Source organism: Phalacrocorax carbo, chromosome 20, assembly GCF_963921805.1.
Source record: "Phalacrocorax carbo chromosome 20, bPhaCar2.1, whole genome shotgun sequence".
Classification (NCBI taxonomy): domain Eukaryota; kingdom Metazoa; phylum Chordata; class Aves; order Suliformes; family Phalacrocoracidae; genus Phalacrocorax; species Phalacrocorax carbo.
Window position 1 is genome coordinate 4,541,948 of NC_087532.1, and position 24,352 is coordinate 4,566,299.

Here is a 24,352-nt window from a genome sequence, read left to right on the forward strand (position 1 = left end):
ACTTGGGTAGAAGCAAGGAGGGAGGGATGAACAGGTAAAGACACAAAGAAAGAGGTACTGGCAGGTGAGAGGATTTAGATGTAGGTAGAATCTCCTTTTCTAAGCTGTCTAAAGCACCTGGCAGGGTGCTGGAGCTATTCAGAAAGCAAGGAGAACAACAGACAGTAGCACCAGGCATTCTAACTAGTTTTAATACCATGCAGCTTTTGATAGACTTCTCAAATCCCAGGATTTATTAAGCATGGCTCTGCTGCTCCCACTTCTAAAGCAACAAAGCTGAAAGTGTCAAAGAAAGAGGTTCCTGGTTTCATCTCCTTTGTTTTGTGGGACCTTTTTAATCTGAAGCTGAATTTAGGAGAGGCTATGCTGATGGTTCTGCTGCCCAACTTATGCGTTTGGGAGGGTTTTTTTCTCACTGTTTTTTTTTTTCACGCCAGCTACACAAAAGTAGCAAAGCAAGCTGTCCTCTCAGACAAGGAGAATCCTTTGCCCCCACACCCTGCCCAGCCTCTGGCACTCCCAAGAACCATTGGTAACCTCTGTGCATTGCTGTGTTATTTCTGAACTGCATTTAAAACCAAAGGTGGGTAAAACTGGTTTGGTGAAAGTCTGTAAAAGTCTGTAATTACAACAGTATGAACGAGCCTTGTAAAAAGTGGGAGAAACCTGACACAGAGGAGAAGCGGGGAGGCCAGGGCCCCCGCTACAGGAAATCCAAACACAATGCTATAACCCATAGGCATCTGCTACCCTGAGAAGCGGATAAAAACAGGACCACGAGAGGTTCTCCACCTGGAAATCATCCCTGCATGCTTATCCGCAACTGCAAGTTCAGGCTGAGGAGTTGGGTGAGAGTAATCACAATTTTAACATTAATTTAGTGTAGGAAAGAAGGACTAGACTGGTCAGGCTAGAGAACCTTGGGCCTCTTCTGAATTCTCCAAGTTAGGGGAGCAAAATGGCAAACTTGCCCTTACCACCGCCCTGCCTTCAGGGCATCACCGCTCCGGTGTGCAGCACAGCTGTATGGGAACGGGGAGGCTGGCTACCTATCATGCAAGGCTTCACCTCTCTAATGACGCAGATGATAGAAGTGGAAGTTCTAATTTCAAATTCTGCTAATTGCAGAACTGGATTAGTGATCCAGTTTTACTCTATACGGACGTGTTTGTCAGTTGCGGAGATGGAGGGAAATAAATACATGTTTGAGATCTCAGATGCTAAGATCAGACTAAGTAAATTTCCTAGTGCTTAAACGGCACAGCAGTCTAACTTCCTTCCCACGTCCTTCTCCCTTACAGGTAGATTTGGACTTCTCAGCTCCTTGCAAAAACCAATTCATTTATTACCTGTGGATTAGCCTAAAATTTTTCTGTGTGTTTGGGTCAACTGATTCTCTACAAGAGCTTGACTAGACAAACCCAGGGATAACTAGATTGCTAGCACATCTGATTAGCCAAAGGAAACAGGGTGGGTGGGTTGGTACCTTTACAGAGCTGACTAAATTGGGGCTACTGGTCAAGATACATCCAAAACTATTTGCTGGCTGAGTTAGCCACTTCCATTTCGGGTGTGATGAAACAGACTTCCCAGTCACTGAATATTAGCAACAGAAACAGTACAAGGGAAAGATTGCTTAGCTGGTTAAATGTGTACTTAAAATGCTGATAGCCTACACTGAGATCCAAGAAAAAAATGTTTGTATCATTGTTATTAACAATAATAGAAATAAAACCAGTTTTAATAACATGCAGGGTTTGATGCATTTCCCCAATACAAGAATTTATTAGTTTAAAGCCTGTGTATTTATTTGTTTCTCCCTCCTCAGTCTTGCCCCCGCTTCCAACCGTCTTGAATTTTTAATGCACACTGTTTCTAATGTCAGCCGTTTTTCTTGTAAAGGTTTTTTGACATAACTTTATATTGCTACATCCTTTTGTTGTTGCCATTCCCCATCCTTGTTAGAGACTCCACTCCCCTAATGAAGCTCGTCTCCTGCCAGGATAATAAAAGAAAATAGATACAGAGCTGAAGTGAGCCAGTGAGAGGTGTGTGCATGCGTGTGTGTCTGATTAGAAATAAGGGTGACACAAAATAAGTGCAATAACAGCCTGTTCTCCAGGGATTCCCAGGGCTGTCCCCAAGATCTGCAGTTTCTATAAATGGCTCTCTGTGTGTGTCTGTGCACGCGTGCGCACCTATGGATGTATAACACGCGTAGTTTGTATGGATCTGATTTTATATACATGCACTGGCAATGTGGAAGGACATGTTCAGAAGATGTGTTCTGCAGGTGCCAGAAGTAGGGGACATTCTGCCCAATTAAATAAATAGGATTCAAAGTAGTCCAGCGACTTCCTAGTCCCTAAATTCTGGGGGTATCCTCTTAGTGTTTCACAGTCACAAGTTGCTGATGAAGCCTGTTCCGTAGCTTTCTGGCTGTTGTCTCTCTTTTCTTTTTCCCCCCCATCCATCTTCATGAGTGTCTAATAAATGAGAAGGCACCTTACTCCTGTTGCCATTCAAAGGAACAAACAGAACTATTTTCACAGCCCAGGAAATGTCAAAGATCTCTGCTATCCTGCATGTAACACCCCCTTCTCCTTCCCAGCACTGAACTTCTAAAAGCACAGCTCTGTTAGTGGCATGTACACATTGGCATCTTTCGAGCAGTAACAGCCGCTGCAAGAAACATACTGTTGCCTGGAGAAGAGCTCCATCAACTCTTTAATGCCTTCCAGCCTTAGGACCAGCCCCTTGTGCTCTTCCAGGGCAATTTACGGTCTCATTGTAAACTATGACAAAAAAAAAAATCACCGAACTCTACAATCCTTCTTTCTCTTCTGTCCATTGAGAATAAGAAACTTAATGTTTCTATAACTTTCCTCAGACGTCTAATTACTTCTGTAGCTTCTTGATAACTAAGTCTCACAATTTCAATGTGATGGAGGTGGTCAGTGATTACACTTGTATTACAGTCTGGTGAAGAAGAGAGAACTTAAATAAGGCTCCTGGGAACACAGAACAAGGAAGTGGCAGTCAGGGAAAGACCTGAGGTGTTGTGATACCCAGGTCCTCCTTCTTCTGATATACAACATCTTCTGCTCAATGTTAATGCACGCTAAAGGCTATGCAAGACCTCTGTGGCTGATGTCACTTATCAGAAGAAACCTCCAAGCTATTCTGAGAAGCTCAATCACTATGTGTCAGTGTTAATTAGCCCAGACTGTAAAATTTCTAAAAAAAAAAGAAAAGAAATTTTGAAAAGGCAATAAGACCCAAAGCCCCTTAAAAAAAGATCAACTGCCATTTCAATTTATCCTGCATTCCATATTCCTGCCTGGTGCAGAATGCCAGCAATATTGTTCTCCTGTTTCCACAGCGGTGCTTCAAACAGATGCTTTTCAGTGTTGAAGGTGTGGAATGCGTCTCCTCTGCCTGCTGCTGTTAAGATGCAGAGAGCCAACTGTCTCCCCAAAGGAACTGGGAACCAGGCTTGCATGTTTCAGCTGAAAACTCCAGTTTCCTACCCCAGCGATTGCGGGGATGCAGCCATACTGGTAGCACTGGGAAACAACTAGGCCTGGTACTTCAGAAATGACGGAACTAACAAAAACAGCAAAGCAGTTCTGGCACACAGGATCCTGCCTCTCCTTTCCGACATGGTTTAGGCCCTTTGCAGCACAAGTCTTACCTAGACTGTCTGTAACAGCAGCGATGATGGGGGCTGGTATTGGTCCCTCTCCTTCCCATAAAAGAGAGCGTGTAGCAAAAAGCAGTAATCGGAGAACCATGGTTCCTCTATAGGAAACGCCTCTCCCAAAGGTGCTTGCTATTAGTCAGAAATTTTGAAGAGGGTCCAGCAATGCACATGTATGGACCCTGAGCCCACGCACACTTACAGGTTACCAGTCCTCTTGGATGCTCCAGAAAACCAGATTCCTGTTAGATACATGTGCAGCAATATTATCTTGGGGAGTAGTTTATTGCATACTCCAAAAGACACAAAGAGGACTGGGTCTCTAGTTGAAATAACAATGAGTAGAAGAATCAGTTTTGACTTTTTTCCGGTGGGATATCCAGCTTTTAAGCACATCAGACACATTAACATAAGGAGAACCTCTACGTATTTGTGGCTTTCAGCATCTGAAATATTTACATCTATAGCTCTGCTCAGGTGTTCATAGCAGTGACACATACTTTAGAACTCAAGAAAGCTCCGTCTATTTCTTCCTATCAGACCAATTCTAAAATTCAGAAACCTGAGTCATTATGTCTAGGCTTGGTTTACGGACTAACTCTACACTGAAAAGCTTAATTGAAATTTCAGGTGGAAATTAATCTAGTCACCTCTTGTTCCCTAATGGGTTTTGATCTACTTCTCCACAATGTGACACTTTCTGGCATGGCAGGAGTTGCCTGTTTTAAAGAAGGCTGTAATTATGAAGTCTACAGGGAACTGTAGGTCAAGGCAGAGATGCAATGACATAGCTCTTACTAGACCAGAAAAACAGGAATTACTAGGACTACTGACACACTGCAGGAACACCGACAGATCAGTAAGGAAAATACTTGCAGCACGCAAGATCTGGCTCTATTTTGTCCTTTTCAAGCTGTATTTTCATAGCTATGGAAATCATCCGACTAATTTTTATAACTAGAACTCCATTCACTGACTCCCTTCCAAAATTCTGGCTGCAAGTCCCAGAAGCAGTCTCAAAACAGGAACACAATACCTGCAAACTGATGGGGTAATCTAACCAGCAACTTTTTATCATCAGAATCCAGAAAAGCAGACTGGAGTAAAAGCAAAGGGCAGCAGAATTTAGGCATGCTTTTAAGGAAAAATAAAAATATTTGCATGTCTCTGCATATGCATGAGCAAGTATTACAACCAAACGGGTCTCAGTGATCAAGACCCAATATCAACATGCAGCCCAGAGATAACCAAGCGCTGGGAATGATCAAGTGCTGTTATGTCTGTAAAAGGACAGGTCACAGTTCTAGGAAGTACAACCAGTTTTGACAGGGCAGAGTAATCAGCCAGATCAATAGACTGCTTCATGAAATGGGGAATCCAAGCTCCAGGAGGGATGTGGCTCTGGAATAGAAGTGTCCCAAAGAGGTAAGCTCGTGTCTGATTTTCTCCTTACGTTGCTAATACCAGACAGGCAACACAAGTTGTCCCTCATATGCAGCACGACACTGCAATGCAAAACATCTCTTTTTAGTCCCAAACTCTGTACCAGACCCTCATTCCTGCTCCGTACTATCTGGAGTGCTGTTTTGAATCCCAGCCCTCCCTCATGCAACCCCGAAGCTATGCCAAACCACAGTGGGATGTAGGAAGGGTGGTCTGTGGCACCCACAAATGAGACAAGAACATGAGACCAGCACATTCTTTTTCTCTGATCACCTAAGGCAGCAATGCAAGCCCTCTACCCTTTCTCCCTGAATCCTCCCCCCAAGCCACTCTCCTGGTACTTTCATGCATTTGAGACAGACAGAAAGTCCTCTAGCTTAAAAAATGGAGCCTATTGAGTGATGAAAAAAGCTGCTGTCTGACCCTAACCAGATTATGCCTCTCTCCATGCTACACCACCTCCTCACAGGCACACACAACACACACTCACACAGAATTGTGCCAAAGTAAACAGGAACAGTCACGAGTGGGCAGCAGGGGTGTTCTTGATGCTGTGGGTAGCAATGACATGAGACAAGAGGGCATTGAGATGATGGATGTGGACATGAAAGAACATGTGTGCATGGAAGATTGAGGACTCTTTTGTCCACAAAAGAATGACGGAGATATTAGAAGAGTCAGAGAGAGGTTTGGTACGTAAGTGGTTCATTTTGGACCATCGAAATCACCTCCACTACCATGTCATCAATGTCCAAAGAGCTATGATTTTTTCCATAACATGTCTATCCTTCCCCTGTAATTAAATTGTGTGCCTCTGCTGGATCCTGACATGTGCCCCTCTAGCTGAATTATCGGAACACCCTGCAGCCCACAAGAGTCCCAATTCCCAGATTATACCAGCTCACGAGAGACCGTGATCCAGAAGGTCCCAGGTACAGTCATGCTTAAAAACTTCCTTGGGGAGTTGTCACACTGAAGAACGGCAGAAGCACAAACAGCAGAAGTAAGCATTTGTGTTTGCTGGTAATCTCTCAAATAAGACAAAGTTCACTAAACTGTTGAACCTACTGATAACCAGGACAAACTGTTGAACCTATTGATAACCAGGAGAAAAATGGCTTGGACACTCTGATATTCCTGAAAACTAAAATGTTACATTGCCTTGGCAGTGGTTACAATCTATAATCCAAGCCTATCTATCTACTTTGCTTCTGGCATCATCTGCATTACCCTGTCAAAGCTTGGAAGCTAAATACGTAAGCATGATTCAGTGCCCACCCAAGGGGTTTGTGGGTGGCCTCCAGAACGGGGTGGAGTTGTGCAGCATCACTGGTTTACCCCGTCCTTTCTCACAGACAGAGCCCTGAACTCAAGCTAAGAGGTAAAGCCACAGAGTGTGCCCTCTGGATACTGCGGATCTCACTCTGGGATCACAATGACCAACGCAGAGCAAGTGTTATATTGTACCCTAAAATCCCCAGTTAAGAGCACCATTCCACAGGAGCCATTGTTACGTGCTCATGTGGAGCTGTGAGCCAATGCATGGGAGTCTAACAAGCTTTACAACAGTGCCTGAACACTCCAGATTTCTTCCTGGAGAAGTGGAAACCACTTTGGTGCTGAATAATCCAGGTGCTTCCTGAATGCTTCAACACGCGTAACGGAGAAGCAGGAATGGGAGGCTAATCTGACATTCATCACGCAGACCCAGCAGTGGGGCCAGCGTGCCTCAACCAGAAGGGAAGACAAAACCCCCGCCATAGACAGCCTGCAAATTCATGCCTGATGCATACTCCTTTTTTTGCACCACACCATCCAAAAGCAGGGACGACTGTTCTCACAGACGGCAGGACTCTAGATCTGCATTCTTCTGAATAATGGAAATATTCAAAAGTTAGTACAGACTCAGCTCATCAATTTTCTTCCTCTACTGACTTTGCACAGGACATTGAAGGCGTATACCATACACTTTGGGGAATGGGAGACCTCAAGAGGATACAAAAATTTTAAGTGGGACCCATCCTGTGTCTAAAGCATCCACCTCCTCTTTGTAACAGAACTGCACGTTTGCTGTCTTTCTGGACAGCATCTAACCTACAATCAATTATCGGTGATTGCCCATTGCATCTTATACGTAGCAAGGTGCATATGCGAGTGCGCTGTTGAAAAGGTTTTCCGACATAAAAGGGAAAGGCCTACAGAGACCTCTTCCAAAGCAAAACCAATATGTCTGTCCCAAGGCAAGTTTTGATCAAGGAGAAGAAAGAGAGTCATGAAAACCACAATGACATTAAGACAAAACTATTGGTTTCACACAGACGGACTCCTGGGTGGCAGCATGAAGCCAAGAAAAGAAAGAATGGGTCTTTCATGGATAGATGGATCACAGAAGGGGAATATGCTACACAACCAGCAGTTCTGAAGGGTAGATGATATTTTTCCCTTTGGCTGTCCTGAATAGACAATGGGACCAGCAGTGTTATGATCTAAGACAGACAATGGACACAACAGACAGAGGCACGGCGGCACTGTCTGCAAAGCAATTATTTAAATGGAGAGAATCCATACAAATATTTTTTTGGAGGGGAGAATTTGTTGTTGTTGTTTATTTTAACTGACTTCCATCAGGAGGGCAAAACCCAGCCCTGCTGAAAATTCCCCATTCACAGAGACGCTAAAGGACATGCAGCAGGTTCACAGCTGCTGCATAACACATCCCAGCCACCTATGATTTTAATGCTTAGGAGGTGCAGGCTGTGCTGTATTAATATGCAAAGTGTGCCTGCCTTCCCAATTAAATGGAAAATGCTATGATTAAAGGCAGTCAGAAGATATTAGATGGATAGTGCTGAACTACGGGCTTTATTTCCTACACATAGAAGCCCCACAGGAGTGCTGATGGAGCACATGCTGGGGAGATTACCAAAGGCGAAACGGAGCTGGGAAAGGAAAAATGCTTGAATACGTAGAAGGGGTAGAAAATGAGGAAGCTGTTTACAGGAGGACTGAGTTAACACAGTATCTCATCCTGGTCTCTCAGACATGGGCCCTCTGGGCCACACATATCTGGAGGGAAACCAAGCACCACTGCTCATAGAAACCAAATTCTGGCACATCATTTTGAGGGAAAGCCTCCGAAGCTGAGTGAATCACAGCCTAAGGCCCAGAGAGCTTCACAATTCATAGCTGCACAACCCCGAGGCAAAGCTCAGAGGGGACAGGCCTTTCCTATGCCCCCTATTTCCTTGTTAGCATCAGCATGTTCTCCATCACATATCTGCGATGGGAGAAGAAAACACAGTGGAGAAGTACAGCATGCTGGATAATTTACAATTAAACTGGGAAGATGAGAAGATAAACCAGGAAACATTAATAACTGATTGGAGAGTTCCCTTTGCCTTGCTGTGAAGGGCTCGCTCTAAATCACCCACGTAGCTTTAACCCTCCTGGCTCTGCTCTGCATCTCAGCCCCAGGCCATGGAGCCAGTTCCCCCCACTTACTCTTCCTTCCTGTCTCTGAACGCTGCTGTCACTGACACACTCCGTGCCCGTGTTTCATGACTTGCATTTAATTAAAAGAGATGGCAAAGTCAGGTATATTTATGGGGACTTCCAATCCTCACACTTACATTTTCAGTTGCTATGGGTTTCCTTCCAGAGTTTGCTCTTTTTCCCCCACCCCCACCACGTAATGTGCACCAGAATAAAGTCTAATAAATTCTGCTATGTAATTGGCTGTATATTTTAGGAGTCCATCTATCCTAGTGCTATGAAAACAGAGGCCTTCAAAAAATTACTGTAAGGACAGAAAACCCTGGGGGAGGGAGTCTGAAGTGTTTTATTTCCTCAAATGATCGCTGCTAAACTGTTACAGGTACGAGGCTGGAGTGCTGAGTGGAACAAAGCCAGAGCCAGTGGCAGCTGCATGTCACAGGACAGTACTTGGAGGAAAGCATTTGCGATAAGTTGCACCTTTGTCCAAAACCAGTTTGCTGTCCCGCTTTGCCTGTCTGAGAGCAAGAGAACCACCTCAGGGGCTAAACTGAGGGCACTGCCTGCCCGCCCAGTGTGAGCTCAAGTGAGGTACAGATGCCTAATGTATATTAATGCAATAATTCTTCAGGTTCTAGTGCTGCTCTCACCCGCTAACACTCCAAAGACACTGAAAAGCCCACAATACTCTTTAAATGAGCTATTTCCACCACAGACTCTCCTAGAAAGGTTGGGAAAAGGTCTCCACATTTTTGAGGAATACAGAATTTTAGCTGCTCTTTGTCTTTAGGGAGGGATTCATTTTAGCAGCAACATGTCCCCAGTGAAGCCACACAGAGGAAAGGACGCACATTACTTCTAGTCTGCCAGCTTAGCTCCAACATGGGTTGGCAGAGCCACGTATAATGATGGTGCATGTTAGTGACTTACCCTCTGAACTGCAGAGCTGGGTGTAACAGGTAGGATGCAGAGTACGCTGGAGCTAGCTGTGTCTGAGGAAGCCCGCACTGCTGCCTGTTAGAACCCTTTTGGAGATAAAGAGAAAATATTGGTTTAGCACACTGCAAGAATATGAAATACTTCTTTTTTTATGTGCATTATCTAATGGACTAACACATACAACTGGGGAGTGTTAAAGGTGACATTTAGGTAAATGAAAGCACTAAGGATATATGAACATTGTGTGCTGTATTGAGGAGGTAGCTCCACTCAAAATATTAGAAATACTGCTAGCAGCTCCAGGTCATCGCAGGACTCTCTTCCACAATGACTTATAAAGAGGAAATGTGCATACACAAAAAAAAATTATCTGACCTGTTCTACCAGCATTTAGGATGACACATCTCTACTGATGACAATAGAAATTGTCCGTATGCAATGACAGAACCCGCAGATGGGCCTGCTGCACCACTCAACGTGTTCAGCACTTAGCAGGATTTACTGGTTGTAATCTTTCTTCTCACAAGGAAACTCTTCTGCATGAGCACCTGCACCTGATACCAGCATAGCAAAGTCTCCCCCCACATTCAAATTCCCACCGACCCATAGAAATTTCAAATGCCCCGTTCACTGGTGAATCCAAATAAAACACTGCAAAACAGGAGGGAGGGAGAAATTAGATATCCTCTGGGCTGCTCATTTAAGTAAAAGAATCAAAAACACATAAGAAACGGAAGGAATTCAATAAAGTTGGCACATATGTGTTGTCGTCCCCCCAAAACCACACAGAACTGTACGCCTGAATGCCACTGCACAAACTCTTCTATTTCTCTATCATTTCTCCATGATGTTAGCAGAAGCTAACATCCCTTAATTCACAGTTTTCCACATTCTAAGTTTATGTCCAATGTTACTGTTATTTAAATGTCACCTTATTTTTTTTCTTCTCTCTCCTGTGAATTTCATGCTGGGTTTCTTATTTCCCTCCATTTTTTAAAGAATAGTTTATTAAGGAAAGCTGACTGTACCTCCACTCCGTCTGCTGGAACAGCACTGACGAATAAAAAACCCACCTCACAGGAGACAGTTTTATTCTGTTGATCGGAAGTCTGCCAGCCCAATTTATGATTGGACATAAGATCCCCAAATCTGAATTTATGTGTTGTAGTATAATGACAGGTCAATGAGATTAAAAGTATGTTCATGAGAGAGCTGTAAGGCAATTTGAGTTTCATGGTTCTGTGGTGATTGGGCATTCAGTCTAAGAAAACCTGCGTTAATAAAACACTCGCAGTCCCCGGGAAAAATCTGCACATTATTCATTATTGCAGCCCGGCTGCGGTCGCCTTCACCAACCTCCCCTCACCATAAAAAGAGAGAGACAGAGCGAGAGAGAGAGGGAGGGAAAGCAACTCTCCCCCTCTTCCCTATTCAGATGAAGCCATCAGGGAGATAGTGCCATTGATAACGAATAGGCTGAATTAACAATAGAAACACTTTTCTTTCTTATCATATGGTTCACATAATCAAAAGGGGGAGGGGCAATGGGAGGAGATAAGAAAAGTAAGAGCCTCACATAGGGGTCTGCCCCACCAGCTGCAAAATATATGGACTAAACACAGACCTGCAGCTTCTAATCACATATAGAGTAACTCCTTTGCCTTCAAGGAACCTGTTTATTGGAGAAACACCGCCCTACAAACCTTAAACACAGGGCTTTAATGAGCCTTAGCCAGGTCACACAGGCCTGCATAGGTCATCTGAATCAGAGCAAACCTGCATAAATTGTAGACATAGGCCTCGCAGCTGCATTTGGATCTAGGGCCAAAAAGCCTTGCTGGTCAGAATACAGGCTCGGACTTCAAAACTGGACTGTTTTAGCCTGCAGGTTGGATGCAGCAAGTCCTGCAAACCTCAGGGTCAAAGTCAAATATCATGCAGGGTTGGAACCCTGGCAAGGGTTCTACCAAGGGTTGAACCAAGATTTAGGTTCAGTATGTTATGATAACTTTCAAGTGAAGCTCAGATCTTAATCCACAGTTACCTGTGGGCTCAAAGTTGTTTGCTTCTACCATTCCTGTTCACCCTGTGTTGCCCTACAAATAACTACTAGTTCAAGCCCAAATCAAATTCCTCATCTTGCTTTGGCATCACTCCCAAACTCCTAACTACTCGTACCTAATACAGGAACACTGCCACCCTTCAGATTACACAAAGCACCATATAAACAGAAGAGAACCAGCAGCAAATCCAAAAGTCATCATCTTTCCTCTTTAAGATTTTCCATTCTTCATCAATGCTTCTTTTCTTTATCATCATAATAAAGATTTTAATTCAAGAAAGATCACAGGATGTAATCATTTGGTGGTAGGGAAAAATGTTCCATGATTTGTTTCCATATGGACTCTGTCTAAATAAATCAAACTCCTCGTGCTCCCTTCCCCATGCAAGTACAAGGCCCAAATTCACCTTGGCCTGATTTAAGAAGGGCTGAGAATCCACAATACTAGTATACCTCAGTAATTGCTGTAGGTGCCCAGCACTTCTGAGTATTAAGCACAAACACTGAAAAACTAGAGCAGAAGCACACGGAATGCAAGACCAGCAACCCTGGGGACTCAGGAAGGACGTGACGAAAGGAGCCTGAAAAGCAACAGGGCCAACAGGAGATGACAGGGAGTTGTTATTTTTCTGTACATTTCCATACATAAAGGCTCACCGTGCTGCTGTTTGACCGTTCCAATCACTATGCAATGGAGTCCCAAAGCGGAGATCCCCGTGTACCTACATAGCTGTTACTGCTGAAGGGGCCAGAAGATGCTTGTTGAGTAAACCCATCTCTGATAGGCAACGAGATACCAGGATGTTCTTGTTTCATCGTTGTTTAATCTGTTCTGTTGTCAGGCAGGGCACTGGGCCAGTAAAAGTTCCCATTGCCTCAGCTTCAGGGGTGGACTGGCTTCAGAATTTATACAAATAAAAGAAGAAACGAAAAGCGCCGGCAGCACCAATCTGATTACAGAGTCATTTATTTTCTGGTCGTTAATAATTTGTGCAATAAAAGATTGCGTGCCTTTCTGAGTTAGTAGGAGTTATTGGCACAAATTTCCCTCCACACTGGTGTGAGTCTGTGCTTGGAACATAAATTATTAGTTTCTTATCGCACTCCTCCTCATTTTTCATGCTGCCACAGCTAGATTGCCAGAAGCCAACCCCTCAGTCTCAGTCTTATTTTATGCTGCATGAGAAAGGCAGCAAGAAGGCTATTCCATCTTTAATTACACAAACTCACTTTTGCATTGCCTCTCCCCCAGCCTTCCTCCCCACCTGAATGCTGGCAGGTGTGTGCAATGTATTGTGTCTATGTGTATGCCGCTGTCTGCGGAGGTAGGCAGGTACTCTGCCATTTGCCAGCTACGTTTCTAATGAAAGGCCTGTTCTTTGACAACAGTCAGAGTAAGGAAATGACAGGCTTCCACCATCCTGCCAGCTTCTATCAGATATCTATTTGGAATACTCGCAAGAAAGTTGCATGCGTGCATCTCAGTGCAAGGATAAAAGGAGACTGGAATTCATACCATCCTTCAAAGAGTAGGAGGAAAGTACTGGCACAGAATCGGGTCGTACACAAGATGGCTATATCCCTAGTTGCTGGTTAAGAAGTTTGAGTCTTAGATGAAGCTGAGGAAATGCTTGGACTTTCTCTTCCTATAGCATTAAGCAAGGGAATGATAAGAACGCCGCAATGCTCCTCTGTAAAATGGATGCTTTACTCTCATCTCCAAAGTATCTGAAGTTCACTGGGGGAAATACACTAAGGATTAAAACTCATTTAAAAGCTATCAAAACACCCTTCTTGTTTCTCTGACACACAGCGCTGATATGCTCTTTAGTGATGTTAGTTGTTTTGTTAAATACAGCAGTTCACATACAAACCACACCAAAATTCTTGGCCCTTTCCATATGTCAGCCTCATGGTCTTCTCCATTCAACATGTCTCTTTCAATTGTGTCCCAGGAACATTTGCACCAACATCTGCTTAACTTCAAAAGAAGTACTGACAGATTCAGACAACAGAGCGTGTCTGGCATCTGCAAACGTACTTGCCAAGGGCTGTGCAAGCCATAAGCTTCCACAGATAAGTGAAGTCAGGAGGTGCAGGAGTAGCTTTGCCTTCTCATCACTGAAAGACAACTACCCATCAGTTGAGAGTGCTTTTCGATGCAGTACCCATTCACAGCAGTCTTTGGATCCACGTTCTTTTACTCTCTCCTTACACACTCCATGGGCAACTCGAGTCACTCCCCTGGTAACAGCCAAAGCCCACTTCTCTCCCTCCCAGATTCTCGGAATGCCAAATACCTGCTGCATCAGCCGGGCTGCAGGAGGCCAAGAATGACTGTGGGGACTGGAAGAGTCTATTACAGAGGGCATACGTGCAACAAGCTCCAGTGGAGCCACAGGTTGGAGATCATGGGGCGTTTTATTCAGCTTTACAGAACGCTTTCTCCTGCCAATATGGCTAAGCACAAGCAGCCCTACCAAGGTCTGATGCTGTCTATCAATAACAGAATGATGTGACATGCTTAGGGCACCCCTGCGTATGTATGTGTGTTACAAGGAACACGTGTTCCTCCATTCCAAGAGGATTTATAACAGGGGTCTTGGGCAGACATAGCACTCACATAAAGGTGTATTGTCAGTTCAAGAGTGATTGATGGCTCAGCGCTGGGCATGTCTCTGGTGATTATACTGCATTGGTGAGTCACTGATCATTTCAAAATGATGCTTATGTCTACAGGGTAACATCCAGCACATCCATGGTTCACGCTATGTTCCAGATGTCCACCCTGAATTCTTAGGAGCTGCTGAAGGAGTGTCACTGGGGCTCTGTTTCACGGGGTTAATTTCTGTCAGAATTGAAGAGCAGCCTTTCCCCCCGCAGTACAGCTAAAATCTCACTAGCCACCAGCATGTAATAGAGCTGCAGAGAGGCACACCATGCTCATCTAGTGTAGCAGGATGCCCACCCCACAGTAGCTTCGGAAGCCCATGTGCTGCAGAACACCCCCCAGGCTGCTATCAAACTGAAGTATTGCTCACACACAAAACCCCAGCCCACCTACCGCTATCTCACCAAGTACCTATGTTTGAAAACTCACTGCTGGCTCCACCCAGGAAAAGAGTGAGTCTATGTTGAACATGTTAATGCAGGAGGGACTACAGCTGCAGTCACTTTACAGCTGTGATAAGCATATTTAAAACAAAAAAAAAAAAGAATGTAAACGAAACAGCTGCATGTTTTATCAATTACCAGATCTGTCCTTGAAAAAATTCAAAGACAGGAACACCAGCATCACAGAACTCCTTCAGAACAAAGATTTATAGATTGCAGTAACAACCTCTCCAGTCTATCACAAAATTACACCAACAGACAGAAAAGAGAATCTTTACATTAGCAAAAGCAATCATTTTGCCTGTGTACATGCTCCTGGTTACTGGACACAAATCCTGAGCTTTTCCTGGATTCTCTCTCTACCAGATTTGCATATCCCGTGCTGCTTGCCATCACTACTCTGATTTTTTTCCTAGCTCGCTCCCAGTTTGGACTCTCCAGTTTAAAGCGGCAGACCAGGCTAGAAAAAAAAATTTAGTTCCTTTTGAAATCAAGGATTGAGATCATGACTGGAAGCAGATACTGGAAAAAAAAACCTGAGTGAGCAGAAGGTCACTTGGCTGCAGGAAGACCCAGAAATAAGGATGAAATAGAGCTACCAGGTTCAAACCCAGATCAAATGAGAGGGTACCTGAAATCTGATTCCGATTCACTGCATTTAGAAGAAAGGCCAACTGTCCCTCCAGGACCTAGGGACCCAAAATCCTGGGAAATTCATTTTAAGTCCTTGGGACAGGCAAATTTCTATCCTTGGAGAGAAAAATACCGGAAAGACAATTAACAGAAATCATCTTAGACTTTGAGCAGGCCCCCAGATTGTCTTGCAACACTTGGTGCATTAGAGGACAGTTCCTGAGTGCTCCAACAAGTACATCTTCACTCTTCCTGTGATCAGTTTTAAGATATTTATCACCCCTTTTTCCAGTTCCCAAGAGAACTCCCTTTATCACAACCTATTCCAAACTTTTTTTGCTGCCATCAACACCTGCCAAGGCCATGCTTTCTGCAAAATAAGTTGGCAGCATGCCACAGGCTGGACTTGTCATGCTGCCTCTTCACGGCCCCACACCTGGTGACATTTCCATGCCCTCCCCAATTCCTTAGTCACATCCCTCACTGAGACAGCTGGCTGAATACCAGCTCTCATGCAAAAGATGAACCAAACTGCAGAGTGGGTAAAACTTCTGGTGAAGAAATGACAAGACATTGAGGGAAGGTTACAATGGAACCCATCCACAGTTTCTCTGGGTTTAAAAGCAGCAGATACCTCAAGAAATTACTTGACAGCCAACATGGAACTGGACTTCAGTGTCCAGTTAAAGGTTAAAAGCAGGCTGACAACTCTTCAGCCAAGTAGTCTGGTTGCAAACCATTCTCAAACAAGTCCCTGGAAATCCGGTCTGCATCATTTGCTCAAACTTTGCCAGCTTAATCTGAATAATAACAGAGAAATGGCCCCTACAGGGCTCAATGCTATCAGTGTGGGACCAGCCAGGAAGCCACACACGTGGCAGACCCTTTAAAAGAAACAGTGCGCTTCCTATTTTCATATCTCAACACTAGAGTGGCAACACTGGCAGGAGTTCCTCAGTCACTCTCTTCCGAAGAGGTCAGCACTTCAAACAGATGTCCTTCTCCAGACCCCTTTCCCTTCTTTTTTTCCTATAGCCAGGATGCCATCGATTTCATTCCTGATGCTTCTTTGCACAGCAATAGCAACCATCATCTGAGGTTCATGAAACACTTGGCAAACAGTCCTTTCTCAGCTTTCTGGTAGTACTGTGGGGAGCCAGGGAAGCACCAAACATGGGCAAATATTAGTCTGACTTCTGATGTGCATGGCAGTGATGTCAAAAAACCCCCATGCTTCAGGAGCAGTGCCCCAAAGTATTAAGAACCTCACAGAAACATCTTGCTATTCAATATTCCTGAATATTTCAATACATAGTTGAATTTCCAAATCAACTTCTTGTATCTATTCTGCTTTTGTTTTTACTTGCACAGTGTTCTGTTCAACCCAATGGATATTTGCTGCCTGACAATTCTGTGCACAGAGATTCAAAGAAATCAACTTATTACCCTCAACTCATCTGTGGAAAAACAAAGGCACAGAGCAAGCATGTGGCATTTCAGAATCGAGAGACAGGAACAGCAGACGACTCTGCCTCCTTATACACAGGCAGCTCCACATGACCAGCCTGTTCTAAAATGGACTGTGCACGTTACTTACTACCTACTAAGCATAAAATAATTCAGCTCTCTTCCTTATATATAATGATATTTTTCTTAGTATTTCTAGCAGGGCAACTGTTTCCCCCCATTTCTCCCACCCTTTCCAGTCTAAGCTTTGCATGTATCTCCTGAAAAATCAGCCACTGTGCACACACAAGCTGGGTTGAACTTAATGAGGCACTCCAGGTTCAATGAAGTCCTTAATCTTTTCAGTTCTAGCTCTGTGCTTCTCCCTTCTAGGCATCTATGTTGGCTCCTGCGTGATCTTCATTATGGTACTACTTTCTCCTTAAGTTATAGCTCCACGGTTCCTTTCCCTCCTGCCTGAGGCAAGAGGCTAAGGGGTTAGAACTGCCAGGTTCTGCTTCCAGATCTGTCACCGAGCTGTTGTGACCTTGGCAACGAGCCAGGAAGGGGACATTTTTCAAACTTGAATACCTAAATTTAGGCACCTGTCACAACCTTATTTACCAAGATGATAAGCATCCATAGCTCTTATAAAAAAAGAGCGATAATTATGACCGTATTCAAAGTCTCATACTTCTGTCTCCCCTCCCGCTTTCACATTTCATTAATCTCAAACCTGCATCTCTCCCTTACTTTAACAGCCAAAGCTAATGCAAGCTTTTTCTTCAAACGCAGTATAACCTACACTCGCAGTTCTTCCGGAAGCTACACTCTACTGCCAACAAAACCTTCACAAGTATGCCTAAAAAGGTTAAATGAGAAGCACAGATAGTTTCTGATACCGAGCAATGCATTGACCCACCTTCCCTAATCTCTTCACCATACACCACCACAGTAGAAAATAGAAACCTCTTTAATTTTCCTCCTTGGGATCTACAATACTTTTAACATTCTCAGCACTCCAGCCAGAAAGAATAATATATGTGCTTGGGCTGTGGACTATTGCATGAACAAACAAAAATTTACAGAGCTCAGTTTCTACCTGATCTCACATTAGGTCCATAAAGCATGAAAGCTGAACCTTCCAACCAAGTTCTTCACATGCGTGCCCTTCCTACAGACCTGTAAACTCCTCAGAAAAGGCTCTCTCTTAACCTGTATGGTGACTATGCACTTTTTTTGTAAGGAAAAAATGTACCAAAAATATGTACTACAAATTTGTAACATTTCAACATGCCCATTTGGTAGTATCATAGAATTATAGAATCATTATGGCTGGAAAAGACCTCTAGGATCAAGTCCAACTGCCAACCCAACACCCCCAGCCCTCCTAAACCATGCCCCCAAGTGCCACGTCTACACGTTGTTTGAACACCCCCAGGGATGGTGACTCTCCCCCCTCTCTGGGCAGCCTGTGCCAGGGCCTGACCGCTCTGGCAGGGAAGGCATTTCCCTCATCTCCAACCTAAACCTCTCCTGATGCAGCTTGGGGCTGTTTCCTCTTGTCTGATCTCTTGTTATTTGGGAGCAGAGACCAGCCCCCCCCTCACTCCAGCCCCTCTCAGGCAGCTGCAGAGAGCGAGAAGGGCTCCCCTCAGCCCCCCCTTCTCCAGGCTAAACCCCCCCAGCCCCCTCAGCCGCCCCCCAGCACACTTGTGCTCCAGACCCTGCCCCAGCCCCGCTGCCCTTCTCTGGACACGCTCCAGCCCCTCAAGGCCCTTCTTGTCCTGAGGGGCCCAAAACTGAACACAATGTGTGTGAATCCACAGGGAGACAAAACAATACTTTATTATATTGTACGTGTATGGTTCTACATTAGATGGACTTTGTGAGTAATGTGATTACCTCTTCTATGAAATCAAAATAGCTAGGGAGAGAGGTTTTACCCTAATCCTAGCGCCACCTCTGGGAATGGTTTGTCATGCATAATTACTTAACAATGGGAATGGGAACGGGGGCGTGTGTGTGTGTGTTCCTGTTTGCTGCTGGTATCTCCTCCATTAGCCAGAAATCGGGTTTCAATTAGAGCGGTGGCCCTGACCGCTGTCCCCCCCGGGGCACGGCACAGCACACCCGCCGCCTACGCACTCCCCGGGCGGCCGGGACCAGGCAGCCAGCGGCACGGCACGGTGCTCGATGGGGAGCGAGGCGTAAAAGAGTGATAGCGTGGAAACAGACACTTGAGAGAACAGCTGCACGCTGCAGAAGCCCCAGAGTCTCGCATGCACTGAGCAATGCTTGCAAAACACGTGAGGAGGCATCGGGGGTGGGTGCAGAGTAACACGGGGCGCTCTGGGAAGCCACACGCTGAGCAGAAGGGTGCAAAACCCCATACTCACACCTGCAAGTGGAGCTACTGAACCCACCCACGGCGAAACAGTACTCAGGGCTGGAGAAGCACAGCAAGGACACACAGAGACTAGCAGGAGAGAGCAAAGCACACGGAGTGTGCATACCATACGTACTACTACAACACAGGTGGGCAACCTGACAGAAAAGCAAAAATAAAACATGGAAGTTGCACGTACAAATACAGTCAACACCGGCATGCCAAATACATTCGCAAAGAACACGGCACTGGACTTTTTTGTTCTGCACATGCAACCACAAAGCACCAACCTACGGGAATTCTCAGGGCAACAACAGAGAACAGCGTCACACACAGCGGCCTCATCTTCATGAGCCGTCAAGATGCGTTGCTGGCGCACAGCACAGGGTATATACGATGATCAAACTGCACCAGCACAGAACAGTGCACCATTACGAGCATTTTGCACATCAATATTGGTGCTTTTCTGAATATTTTAGCAATGAACAGCTTCCATCCTGAGATTTTTCACATTTCTGGGCCGACCCTTGGACACCTAGGTACAGGTGTTAGACATAGGAGAAGTCTTCTAAATTATCAAGTGCCACACTCCAACTAAGTCGGAAATAGCCTCCAAGCACTGGTGTTGCAGCAAAAGGATGAAGTCAAGATCAGAGCCCCATCCCTTCAAGCCACGTCTGCCAGAAGCTTCTCCTCACCTAGCAAGACCTTTCATGGAGGCAGGCTTTGGCACTAAGCATATAGTTTCAAGATTCAATTTCCCTGTTTATCCTACAAAAGGCTCTAAGTTACATCCATCCATCCGAGTCCTTGTTGCTACCCACCAGAAGCTTTGCAACATCACATACAATGCAATAACACAGGGCTCAGACCCCTGCGGTTCTCTGCCCGTGTCCGTCTGCTTTCAGCATGGGGGACCATCTTTAAGACAGAGATGGGTCTTCATTTTACAAGAGGTGAAACTGGGGCAAGCGTCTTATTCTCTTGTTCCCTCACATAGAGATGCATTTGTTTCCTGGGAAAGGAAGGAAGATGATGGAAGTTGTTTCCCCTGTGCATGTTCCTTTTTCCCTCTGTCAGCATTTCGCTTAATCAGAAGATCTGACACAATCCTACAACCAGCTAGTTTTAAAACTGCATTAGGACTAGGAGTGTGTTTTAATCACCACCTCGTCTGACCTGACAGGTTTCAAAGATGTCCTCCTTCTGGCTTCATTTTCAAACAGTTAAAGAATATTTCCTATTTAAGAGGAAGGGCTTTTTGTAGTTCAACAAGACAGTTAAAAATCTCACTCATTTATCATCACGGTCCCAGTTTCAATTTTGCCTTCCTGGAAATCATTTGGGGATGGGAAAGACAGATTGTATCTCAAGCCATGACATTTCAGTAAAACGCCATCACTTCTCATCACAAAATGATGGTGTTTTACCCCATATCATCAAGTCATCATTGAAGAAAAGATTTTTTTTCTCTCTTGAGTTTGCATTGCAGAAAAAAAATTAAGCATAGCAAGCTACAAAATATCTGACTAGACTCGGTCTAACACCAATTCAAAAATGGGACAAAACTAATCAAAGTCCCCTTCTACTTGATATTACAAGGATTGGGGAAAGAAGTAGTGTGTCGCAAGTAACATTCAGCTCTAGCATAAAGGGATATGACACCTCTTAGAGTGGAGTTGTGGCCACTTAGCTACAGGAAGGCATTTGATCTCATTGTTATGCAACACATAGGAACCAGGCAGTGTGGAAGGAGCTGGTATGCCTGAAATATTTATCCTCAACTCCAAATATACATCCGGACTTCAAACTGTTCCAGGTCGCTACTTCAAGACTGACTTTCTTCAGAATGAAGCTTATTTTCAAAATCAGATCCTCTTTGAGGATACAAGTGAGGTATTTGACATCCGATTTTCAGAGCTGCAGAGCCTTTCCACAGGTTCCCACTGACTTCTACTGGAGTGACAAAGGTGTCTGGAGAAGGACTTGCAGGCTACGCTTGTTTCCATGCCAACAACCACAAAAAAAGAGAAAAGGATTATTGCAGATACAGAATAGCTAATTTTCGAATGACAAAACTATCTGCCATTTAAATTATGTTTGCGTCTCCTAAGCGGCTAAGGGGAGCCTAATCCATATCGTGGAAGAAATACCTGCAATATTTTATTACTAAAATTTAAGTTGTTTTGGAATTACAGAAACATGAATGTCGTGGTTTAGCCCCAGTCAGCAACCAAGCACCACGCAGCCGCTCGCTCGCTCCCCCCTGGTGGGCCGGGGGAGAGAATCGGAAGAGTGAAAGTGAGGCAACTCATGGGCTGAGATAAAGACAGTTTAACAGGTAAAGCAAAAGCTGCGCGCGGAAGCAAAGCAAAACAAGGAATTCCATTCACTCCTTCCCACGGGCAGGCGGGGCTCAGCCACCCCCAGGAAAGCAGGGCTCCATAATGCATAATGGTTACTTGGGAAGACAAACGCCATCACCCCAAACATCCCCCTTCCTCCTTCTTCCCCCAGCCTTATATACTGAGCATGATGTCATATGGTATGGAATATCCCGTTGGTGGTTGGGGTCAGCTGTCCCGGCTGTGTCCCCTCCCAGCTCCTTGTGCACCCGGCAGAGGACAGGGAGCTGGAAGAGTCCTTGACCAGTGTAAGTGCTCCTTAGCAACAACTAAAACATCTCTGCATTATACCCGCTGTTTCCAGCAAAAATCCAAAACATAGTCCCATACTGGCTACTACGAAGGAGTTTAACTCTATCCCAGCTGAAGCCAGGACAATGAGAAAGGGGTTTTGTGTTTATGCCTGTAGACCTGAGGCAGGCAAACTTTCCAGTAGAATCTGAGGTGATTTTTCCTAAGCACAACCCAGGGTAAGATCCTGTTAGCCAGGGACACGATGCTAGCCCTGCCAAAACAGCTGAATAAAGAACGGCAATGAGATAAGCGTGGAGAATTTTAGTCATACTGCTGTGCGAGCAGAAGCCAGGAGGGTGCAAGAGTCCTGACAATGCAGATCTCATCCCGGCAAAATTCTCATTGACTTCAGTGAAAACTTTGCCTAAGGAGGGGTGGCAAATTTCACACCTCATAATGAAATTCACCTGCTCGGTACAAAGGGCCACATTCATCGCATTGGAGCAGAGATTCCTCTCTGCGTGGTGTTAGCATGTTCCCGGGGCAAGGAGCTGAGGAAGACTAGAAAATAGCACTACGTCCAATGGGTAGGATTCTGCTTCTCAGTCCATCCCACAACTTCCCTGGAGGTGGCCCTAACACAGCTGAGAAGTATCCCCCAAAACTCAGGCATCTGCACTCACAGCGCTTTGGCCCCAGGAACACGACCCTCTTCCATGTCAGCACTCGCTGCGCTAGCTCAGAAACACTGAAACCCAGAAGGTGGCAACTACGTCAGTCTCTTAATTCAGGTGTGGCCTTTGAAAGTCCTTTTAGCGTACTAATATGATATTTGGGAGAGAGAGAGGAGAGAAGAATTTAATTTTATCAGAAAAGTTCTATCAGTAGAACCCTTAAAAGGATGCAGCTATACCATCATGATATGTGCTTTATCTTAGCATAGCTCAGAGAAGTTATATGGCTTCAATTACATTGGTATAGTCCGTGGAGTAAAACCCTTAAATAAACAGGGATCATTTCTGATTTAAAATGGAAATGAATTGTCTTACAGGCATTTTTGTGGGCCCTTGGCAGACGTGATTTTAACTAACATGTAGGCCATAGGTACAATGAACATATAGCACTGCAGAAATCTCTGTTCGAGCCTTTGCATCATTTGTTCTTTATTTCAGGCAAGAAAATCCTGAGGACCTAATTTTTTTTAATTCCAGAAAAAAGCTGGGATGCAGCTCCCACTGGGAGAAAAAAACGGCAGAGCCCAGAACCCTCATGAGCGATTGCTGACTGAAAAACTCTGCCAGGAATTATAACTTGTGGGGGGAGAGCGTGGAGCACAAGAGGTGATGATGTGAGAAAATAACCTCTTTTTAAAAAAGAGAGATGGGAAGAAAGGAGTTGCTCCCTAGATGAGTTTTGAATGCCAGGTTCCAGCAATTTTCAGTGCCACATTATAAACCCTTGAAAAACGAGATTTAAGGCTTCTTATCAATTAGATGGACTAGCCTTTGTGCTCATAATTTTTTACAGAATTGCAAATGCTCCTCGCTCTCTTCTCCTGCAAGAGTCAGGGGGGAAAAAGCCCCTCAGGAAAAAGCTAAGTTCCTTTCAGGGACGGGCTGTTCATTCTTGAGGCAGAAAGCCTGGAGGGCTCTGTGCAGACCCTAAATAAAATGACAGTGGTGGCCCCACAAATTTGTTCCTAGGGTTAGCGCTCTAACTGACCCTTCCCCATTCATCATACCAACTCAGTCACTCATCATGAATGACACAGCATGACACCACATGAATTATCTCTGACCTTCAGGAGGAGTGGCTTGTCCAGATCAGGTTGGGGTCATGAGGAGGGCAGGAGGGAGAAGTTGGTCTGTTAGACCTGGGATTAGCAGAATGCTTCAGCCTCCAGAGCAAAAAGGTGATGTGTTTATGGCACGAACCTGTCCTCTTGGCCCAACTAACAGTCCTGTAACGTCAGCCATCAAGCCCAGGAGTGTTGTGTGAGGTAATGGTGTCTCTAGGATCATGAGAGGCCCATGTGAACTGCTTTGGGTGAGTCAGCTATGGACACAGGAAAAACACCCGTGCCCTGATCCAGGTTGATTGCACCACAGAAGCCACAACTGGGATGGGTGTCTGGGAACTGGGCAATCCTGGTGCCTACTGCAAATTGGCTTGCCGCAATGCCAAGGAGCTCACAGAGCACTGGCATTTCTATTAGAAGCACAAATTATTGGGTGTTTATCATTTGCCTGAAAGTTATGCTTTGCTTCTTATAGAAGGAGGGAAGTTTTGCCCCTAGATGATATCACTGCTCCGAAGAGCTCAGCATTCAGCCTGCCTCCTGCAGCAGGCAGTGCCTGATACTCCAAAGGAAGGTAACGTCTTAGGACCCGTCAAGGTTTGGGCCCCATCCTGACATTCCTACATTTAAAATCTAGATGCTTTTTCTGCATGTTGAATAACCAGATCTCACCTATACGGTATTATAAAGACAATCT

The 24,352-nt window shown here is 44.9% G+C and overlaps 1 protein-coding gene across 6 annotated transcripts in view; it reads right to left on the reverse strand.

Moving 5' to 3' along the window:
• The window catches only part of SAMD11 (sterile alpha motif domain containing 11), a 188,833-nt gene that overhangs the window by 145,749 nt on the left and 18,732 nt on the right, over positions 1–24,352 (reverse strand). For all 6 annotated transcript variants that reach the window (XM_064470078.1, XM_064470077.1, XM_064470074.1 and 3 more), the window contains one exon: positions 9,566–9,660. The gene's annotated coding sequence lies outside the window, so the exon portion shown is untranslated. The remainder of the gene's footprint in view (positions 1–9,565; positions 9,661–24,352) is intronic.